Raw genomic sequence first — 8,212 nt, 5'->3', positions numbered from 1 at the left:
GGTGGTTGTACAGAGAAACCTCATGATGCAACGTATTGATGATGTGTTAGGAATGTTTTTGAATAAAGGGTAGAGTTAATGCTGGAATGATGTGAGTAAAATGTTTTATTTCTTGTGTTTATATGTTTGTTTTTTCTGTTTAGTTTATTAATTCTATAAGATACAATAAGATAGGATGTGACAGAAGAAGACAAGATTAGATAAGCCAAGATGAGATACAATTTGATACAATGCGATAAAACAAGATGAGATGCCATACAATATGATACGATTAGATACAATACAATATGATACGATGCGATAAGATACAATACGATAATATACGATACGCTACAATACGATACGATATAATACAATACGATACGATACGATATGACAAGAGAAGACAAGATAAGATAAGATACGATACAATAAATTAAGATAGAAAAAGATACAATAAGATTGGATACGTTGCAATGCGATAAGATAAGATATAAGATAAGATAAGATGGGTTATTGATGCGACACAATAAAACAAGATAAGATAAGATAAGACACAATGTGATGGGACACAATATGATAGGATACGATACAATACAATTTGATACAATACGCTAAAATGAGATAAGAAAAAATAAGCTGCGATATGATTAGGTACGATAGAATAAGAGTTTTCTTAAGTTGTCCCAGGAAAGTTTCCATGTGACTGCAGCAAGATGCAAATATTGAAATACACACTTGCTAAAGGTAATAAATAGGTAAAAAACTATATAAACACAATGAACTATAAAAAAGGAGAGACCAATGTAAAATGTAAACAAAATGCATACAAAGTAGCAGTATTGCACATATGTGATAATGAGTTTGTCCACCTAGAAAATCATTATTACAGTAAAATTAGTTGAAACCCTGGATAAGATATAGCCTATAAGGTGCATGTGGTCTACTGGGAGCAGTGCTGAGTTTACAGTCCCACTACTAGTTTAACCTTACTAATGGTCTTACATTTATAAATCATTTATGATCTCCATGTGCTTTTTGAGTGTGACAACGTGGTTAACATTGTCCAGACAGAGGCCCACAGGTCTCACTGTAAACTGGGCAGACTTTGCCATCTGTTGGTTGGTTGCAGCATTGCACCCCCCTCAGAGTGTTTATCACTGATCATGCAACAACTTAATTCCACAGAGTGATCAGGGGACAACACATAAACAACTAAGAGCTAATAAGATGCATGTTTTGTATTTCTCATCCACGGGTCATTGCCTGGGGGGGGGGGTGTGGTTTCCTGTGTGTGGTGACGATGGTGTGACGTGTGCACGCAGGTGTACGTACGTGCGCAGTTTGTCCTCTAGGTGTCAGGCTGCACTTGCAGAATGTGAGGCCCAAACACAAAACGCCATCTCTCACCTTATTGCATGAAACACCTCCAGCTTTTGTCCTCATAAATCACTTACAAGTCGTATTGCAGGGCCACAGGACTGAATCTGGGTCTCGTGTATGAAACGTCACATCTTCTTTGTCTCTGCAGCGATGTTGTGGGATTCAGACGGACGTCTCACCTCCCCGGCTGTTACATGACTGATGGTTTGTCTCACACAACAGACAGGCCCGAGCCACAGTAATGGACACAGCGTGACATAACATATCACAATAACTGATGGATATAGGGCCTGAAAGCCACTGAGAACATTAGGTCTGTTTTTGTGGGTTTGAGGAATTTGTAGTTTATTTTTTGCCAACTACAAATTCCAGTTCCATAACATTGGTTCACAAAAGAGACCTCCCTCTTCCCATCCACAGAGTCAGGACGGGCTGCTCAGATGAGTTTCATTGAAAAATGTTTTGTCTTCATAATGGGTTTTTTCTATCGGGGGGTGGAGGGATGGGGGGTACCAGAACAATATGCAAAGAGATAAGATGGTTCAACAAAATAAAAAGGGTCCAACACTGAATCTTGGCACGGGGATGGGCATTTTTGGAATTCTGCATCTGATCCCGGTGTGGATCTGGTCCCAGCATAGCAGATATTAGCCTCTCTGAGCCCTAACAACTGGGACCAGCTAAATTACCCCAGCGAGGCACATCCTCCTGCTAGTAGCGGTGAAGTTTACGACTGTTATGTCCTAGTATTTTAGATTTGAATGCATTTACCAAATTTTTTCGTGTGGGAAATCATACTTTACACAGTAAAATGAAATAAGTAAGCTTGTGTTCACTTGGAAAAGGTCAATTGACCCTTTAAACAATCAGTGCAATGCAGTATCGTCTTGTATTGAGTGGAGGTTTTTCGTGCTATTGTTCCTCTGGGCTCAAACGTCCACAGAGCATGCTGCATTTGTGCCTGTGGATCTGCATTCTGTACCTGGGTTGCACTGCTGTGGAATGTAATGGGCACTGACACTGGTTAAATAAGTGCATGTACACCCAGGGCCAAATGCAATTACATGCTCTCACAAGCAACCATCAAAAAAGAGGCAGCTGTTAACAGCCATTCATCGCGGACGGTCATGCAGTTAACTGTATTTGCAGGACAGGGGGTGAGAGGAAAGAGTAGAAAGATGGAGAAATAGCGGGGGGGAAGTGGCTAAACTCATTATGACACAGATAGCCGAGTAGCATCTGTCAGCATTGGCCCTTTACCATAGCTCCTTTTGCCTGACTCAGTTTTACCAGTGAAAGTCAAACCACTGCTTTCCAGTCAGTGTTTTTGCACACATCCTGCAGAAGTGTGGGAAATAATCATGAACAGCCTTCTTGGGAAGGAAGATGTTTTGTAGATTTTCGCAGGCTCACACTGACCCCGTTCTGTGCCTCTCGTGAAGGCTATTACCATTACAACGAAGTCACAGACCTCAGCATCTACTTCTCAGGAAGATAAATACCCCGCGATGTTTGAGAAGCCCAGAAGGTTGCTGAACATTTACAGCTGTTCTCAAGGTATTTTCAAAATCCTCAGACTTTGCAAACCATCTTCATGAAACAATGACCCGTCCACTGCACGATACAAGAAAGAATACAATATCAGACAGTAACATCAATAAATAGATATTTTTCTTCATTTTAAGATCATCTCATGAATTTAACATTGCACTTGTGGTTTTTATATAGTTGGATCCTATTAATATAGGATCCAAGGTGCCTACATTGCCCACGATGCTGTTCAACCATGACACTAGAGTTAGAGATTGGGCCTTTTGGTATTTTATGCTGATACAGGGTTTCCGCAGAGTCTTACAAAGTCTAAAAATTAAACAATCTGAATTTTAGGTATTAAAAACTCTTAAATACATTAGAATATTATAGTTCTTCAATATGTTTAGGTAGGTCTTATTAATGCTAACGTTCATTTAACACTACTTCCATCACTCCTAGAAATTAGTTTTGCTTTTTTAAGAGACATGTTTTGTTGGCATGTTTAATTTGGTTTAGTTTGGCTTGGCTGTGAAAAAGAGTATGGATACCACCTGTCTCTACCTGTAGTTTGTGAGATAATGTGGTGCTTTGAGGCTACTTCAGGTTATAATCTTAAATTTATGGTGAAGGGTAAGTAGTTCTGGGAATCTGATAATCCTTTATGTCTGTTATAGTTGACATAGGTCCTAAATTTCATTCATCATGGTCTTAAAAAGTATTAAATTCAACGTGTTGAAACCTGCAGAAAACCTGTAACAGTGGTTCTTGTGTAGCTTCGCACTTGTAGCCTCAAACTGAGGTTAGGAACAGGCTCTATAGGCCTGGTTACTTTACATTTTCCAACTCCACATCCTCCAGAATTTAGTTTTCCACATATGCAGTAGTAGCCGACACCCGAAAAAATAGGTTTAAAGGAGTTATCCTTTTAAACATGTTATTTCCACCTTTCTTCGTTTGGATTAGGAAACAAAGACACAGCTGAGGAAACAGGTTAAAAATCTTAAAGATCTACAAAACCTAACCCCTTTTTGTGGCACAGCAGAGGAATTTTTTCCTCCAGATGGTTTGAAATCTTTGTAGATTCTGTAAATATCTTCTGAGCTGCCAGACGAACTACTAAGCTGCATTCTGGGTATGAGGCAAACTCATATTGGACTTATTGTCTTGTTCATTTGAAGGAAACTTGTGCCGACATGATCGAGTCCAGTTTGGATAAACACAGGTGTAAAGTTTTGAATCCCAGTTACCACTGTCCCAGCATATGTCGTACTTCTAATCAGCCCTTGCCAATTTCACCTAAAGACACAAAAATGTATTAGAAATTGTTAAAAAGTCACCAGCAGACATTCCTGCGTCAGGAACCTGCTAACTGCACACCTTACAAGGCAGAGCTTGCACTCCGCTGTCTGCTCTGACAAGTCAATAAAACCCACTGGTATGCTGAACATTTTTGGAAGGCAAGATAGATATGAGGCCGTGGTGGAATTTGATCAGGCAGAGCGCCAGCCTTCTGTTCATTACAGAGCTTTCCAGCAGCAACACACCCTCCTGGTGAGCACACCTCAACCTGAGGAAAAGTATTACTGACTGGCACGTCAGGAGCCTGCGCCCACCCTTGGCCTCCCCTCACCTGCCTGTCTTCATCGCTGTCACACATGCATATGTTCACGCCCACATGCTACATACAATACACACAAACACACACACACACACACATCATGTAGCTCACTCACTCTCGATTTCTCCCCAGTTGCGATGGGAGGGATGGCAGGGAAGTGGAAAATATGAAAAGGCTTGAAAATCCAGGGCAGATGTGAGCTGACAGGGTGGGAGAGATGGAGGTGGACTGGGAGCAATGGGTGTAAGTGAGAATCACAGGATTTAGCTGCAGAACTGTGTTGGATTGTTATCTGACACTGCTGAGGGGTGGGCAGGGAGTTTTACACCAAATGAGACTTTCATTCTAGAAGATATCCGTTTTATTTGTCTAACTCTGGCTGCCAAAGCCTCATATTAGCTTCAGATAAACTTCTGAATACATTTTCACATAGAACGAGGACTTTGCATCTGCATCACGTACAGAAGGAATGTATCTCAATATGAACAGTACGACCAAGAGGAATGAATAAATCTGGTGTCAGCATGTGAGTGTGTGTGTGTGGGGAAACCTCACTCGAGCAGTGACCTTCCTCTTCGGATTACCTCCCCTGAACTATTTCCTGCCTCACCTTGACTTTGAGCCAACCCGAGCCCAGCACAGAGATTCGCACTCCATCACTACATAATCAGTCAGTAACACTTTAAAGCCATATCTTGATTAGGGTTTAAAAGTAAAAACTAATATGCTGGACGATAATAAAATAATTTTGGAATAATGTAAGGTCAGTAAACTTTATACATATACTTGCTAATTGTGATAAAGACAAAATTCGTCCTGTTCTTAAAGGTGCAAATAAAACTAACAGAAGAACGAGATGAGGGCCATTCATCACTGTCCTGAGAAGATGTCTAAACATCAATGTACACATGTATGTATATATATATACATATATACAGTATATGTATGTATATCTATATATATGTATATCCAATATAGTTTTTCCAGTTTCAACTCCACTCAAAGCGCTTCATAGTACTTCAAGTCACATTGACTAAATCACACATGTACAGCAGCTCTATATGCAGCGCTATAGCTATCTGGACAATTTAGGGCCAACTTAAAAATGACTTTAATTGGTAACAATTATCAACACATACATAAATTAAGTTTTTTCAAATAAGAGTTAGCAATTGTGTCAACAGAACTTGTTTTGAATTTAATTCATAATTTGATGGGATAGAATAAGTGTGAAAGCAGGAAGGAGGGGTGCGAGTGGGAATCAAACCCGGGGCCATTGCAAAGGGCTGCAACTATTGGGCTCCAGCTCTACCAAGTGAGCCACAACACGTATTTTTTTACCAATTTTCTTTTTCAACATCTTGTCTAAAGACACTTTGGCGAATGCAGAAAGCCGGGCAGCAATACATTTTCCTCATGTTTCAGCCTTTACCTTCATGTTTTCTTTTCTGAAACACTTACACATGTGTTTCCTTGCTTCAGTTCTTTTGATTCAAGCCTCCTTTGAACAAAGCAACACTTCAGGGACCCAGTGGTGTCCGTCGACATGATGCACTCCGTCTTCAACATGTTTCCTCTTTTGAGCAAGCAGTGAATGATAGGCGCTACACTGTGCGGCAGAAATATAAACTTTCCCCTGATATGGACTTGTATCATTAAAGGCCTTTACTGTTACTGTACCTGGGGATAAACATCATCCTTGTATATCATGTTTTCCCTTGTAATTATGTCATAATTCAAAGGCTTCCCCGGCGAGCTAAAAACAGTCAGGTACGTCACCGTGCAACAAACTCTTCTCTGAGGAATGGGCCTATTAATTGTCAAGATATAATTACATTCACAACACCCTGAGGACCCGTCTCGTTTAGTAATCTCGGAGTTACTGCTCCAAACTATAATTAGAGAATGTAATCACACAGGTATGGACCTCCAGGATTTATTTTTCAACCTGACTGAAGGCTGATTGAAGCGACATCTGTGGTCGGGCACCAGGCGGGGAGTGTTTACAACCTGGCGCATGTTCAACAGCCACATGCAGTGGCACCAGGCAGCATACCATCGCAGCGGAGTTCACGATTTACATACACAAACATGCACACATGGACGGGTGGTTCTGCTAATTTGTTCGACGTGTGCATGTTCATATTAGCTTTGCGATTTCTTGAGTGGCATGCGTGTGTGTTTGTGTGCTTGTTTCCCCCATGAATGCCCTTGTGTGGTTATGCCACTCTCATGTGGCACTTTTTGCCAGTGTTAACAAGTGACCTCATCCCATTTTGTCTTTCCGATCTCAAATGTCGTCCAATAAACTACTCATTTCTCACCTCTTCATGCACTCGCTCTCTCTTTCCTGCCATTAAAACACCTCTTACCTCTGACTCGCACTCTAAAGAGCTCAAGCTGGTGACAACATAAAGTAACAGCACACTATGAAGTAATTGTGAGTTATTTCCCAGTGAGAAGAAGTAAATGAGTCGAGTTTCAACAGCATTTAGGTGATTTAGACCCTGAGTTTAAACCTGGAAAACAACAGAGCCAATTGGTGTCTAAGTTAATGTAGTTCTGTCGCACCGTAAACTCTGCTTCACCATCCTAGAAGTGGGTTGTTTTTTTGCTTATTTGTGATGGTCTAAGGCAGATGAGGCCGACACACAATGAAAAGTGAAGGATTTAGATTTCTTGGCGTCAATGCTGGAATACCAAGCGGGCAAAACTGCCCTACCCAGAATCCTCAGCATCTTTATAGACTCCAGATTCAATGTGTAACAGTTGCAGAAAAGGGCCAAACCTTGAGACCCTGTAATGAGATAAACTGTGGTTGTAAAACCTTTATTGTTTAAAGGAGAAGGTTACCTGATGATATCATCAGGGATATCTTGAATGAAGCTCACCAGTTTAAATATTTGATAAAAAAACATTGTCATCGGGTTGGGGATATCGAGTTTTAAAGATAGGGGTATTTAACAATTCCATGATAGACGGGGGCGTCGCATCGTGGTTGGCAAAGCAGGTGTTTGCCTGCAGCACCCAGCTGAAAGGGGCCCCAAGAAGAAATGATTCTGAGAATTTAGTGAGAGCCCCCTTAAATTCAATGATCTCCTATGTACAGGAGGCTGCAATGACATCATGGTTGGAAAACATGCCACTAGCTTTCTACCAAAAGCTTAATATAAGATGTAGGGCACCCAGGTTCCTTTTGACTGGGGACCCCAAAGTCCCTTGAAATGCTCCTGGTGATAGGAATTATAGGATCCAATTTTTTTGATTACAAGGACTTGAGGACATCTGATATAATTAATCCCTTAAGTACCAGTTCTAAGAAAACATGAATGTAAACAATTAATTATTAAGATTCAAAAATCAGTTGTACTAATGTTTCATGAGTAGAAAACACAGTTGTCTGTTTGTTTGCCCTGAACAATACACACAATGTGTTTTTTTTACAAGAAAACTCCACTGGGCACCTTTAAGAACATTGTTCAGGAAGCTGCATCTTCTTCAATAAAATCCTCTTCGATCAAATTTACCACAACCTAAGCACTGATCACTAGGCACAGAATATAAACGGGGAGATCAGTGGCCCTAAAACCTGTCATCTTCACTGACTGATGATGTTACAAAACATCCCTTGACACTGATACATCCACTTGCTTTCGGCCAAATCTGACAGACAGCTGGGATAAATGACTGTTCAGTTCT

This window comes from Hippoglossus stenolepis, chromosome 12, assembly GCF_022539355.2.
Source record: "Hippoglossus stenolepis isolate QCI-W04-F060 chromosome 12, HSTE1.2, whole genome shotgun sequence".
NCBI lineage: Eukaryota > Metazoa > Chordata > Actinopteri > Pleuronectiformes > Pleuronectidae > Hippoglossus > Hippoglossus stenolepis.
Note: the sequence above shows the minus strand (reverse complement) of the source record.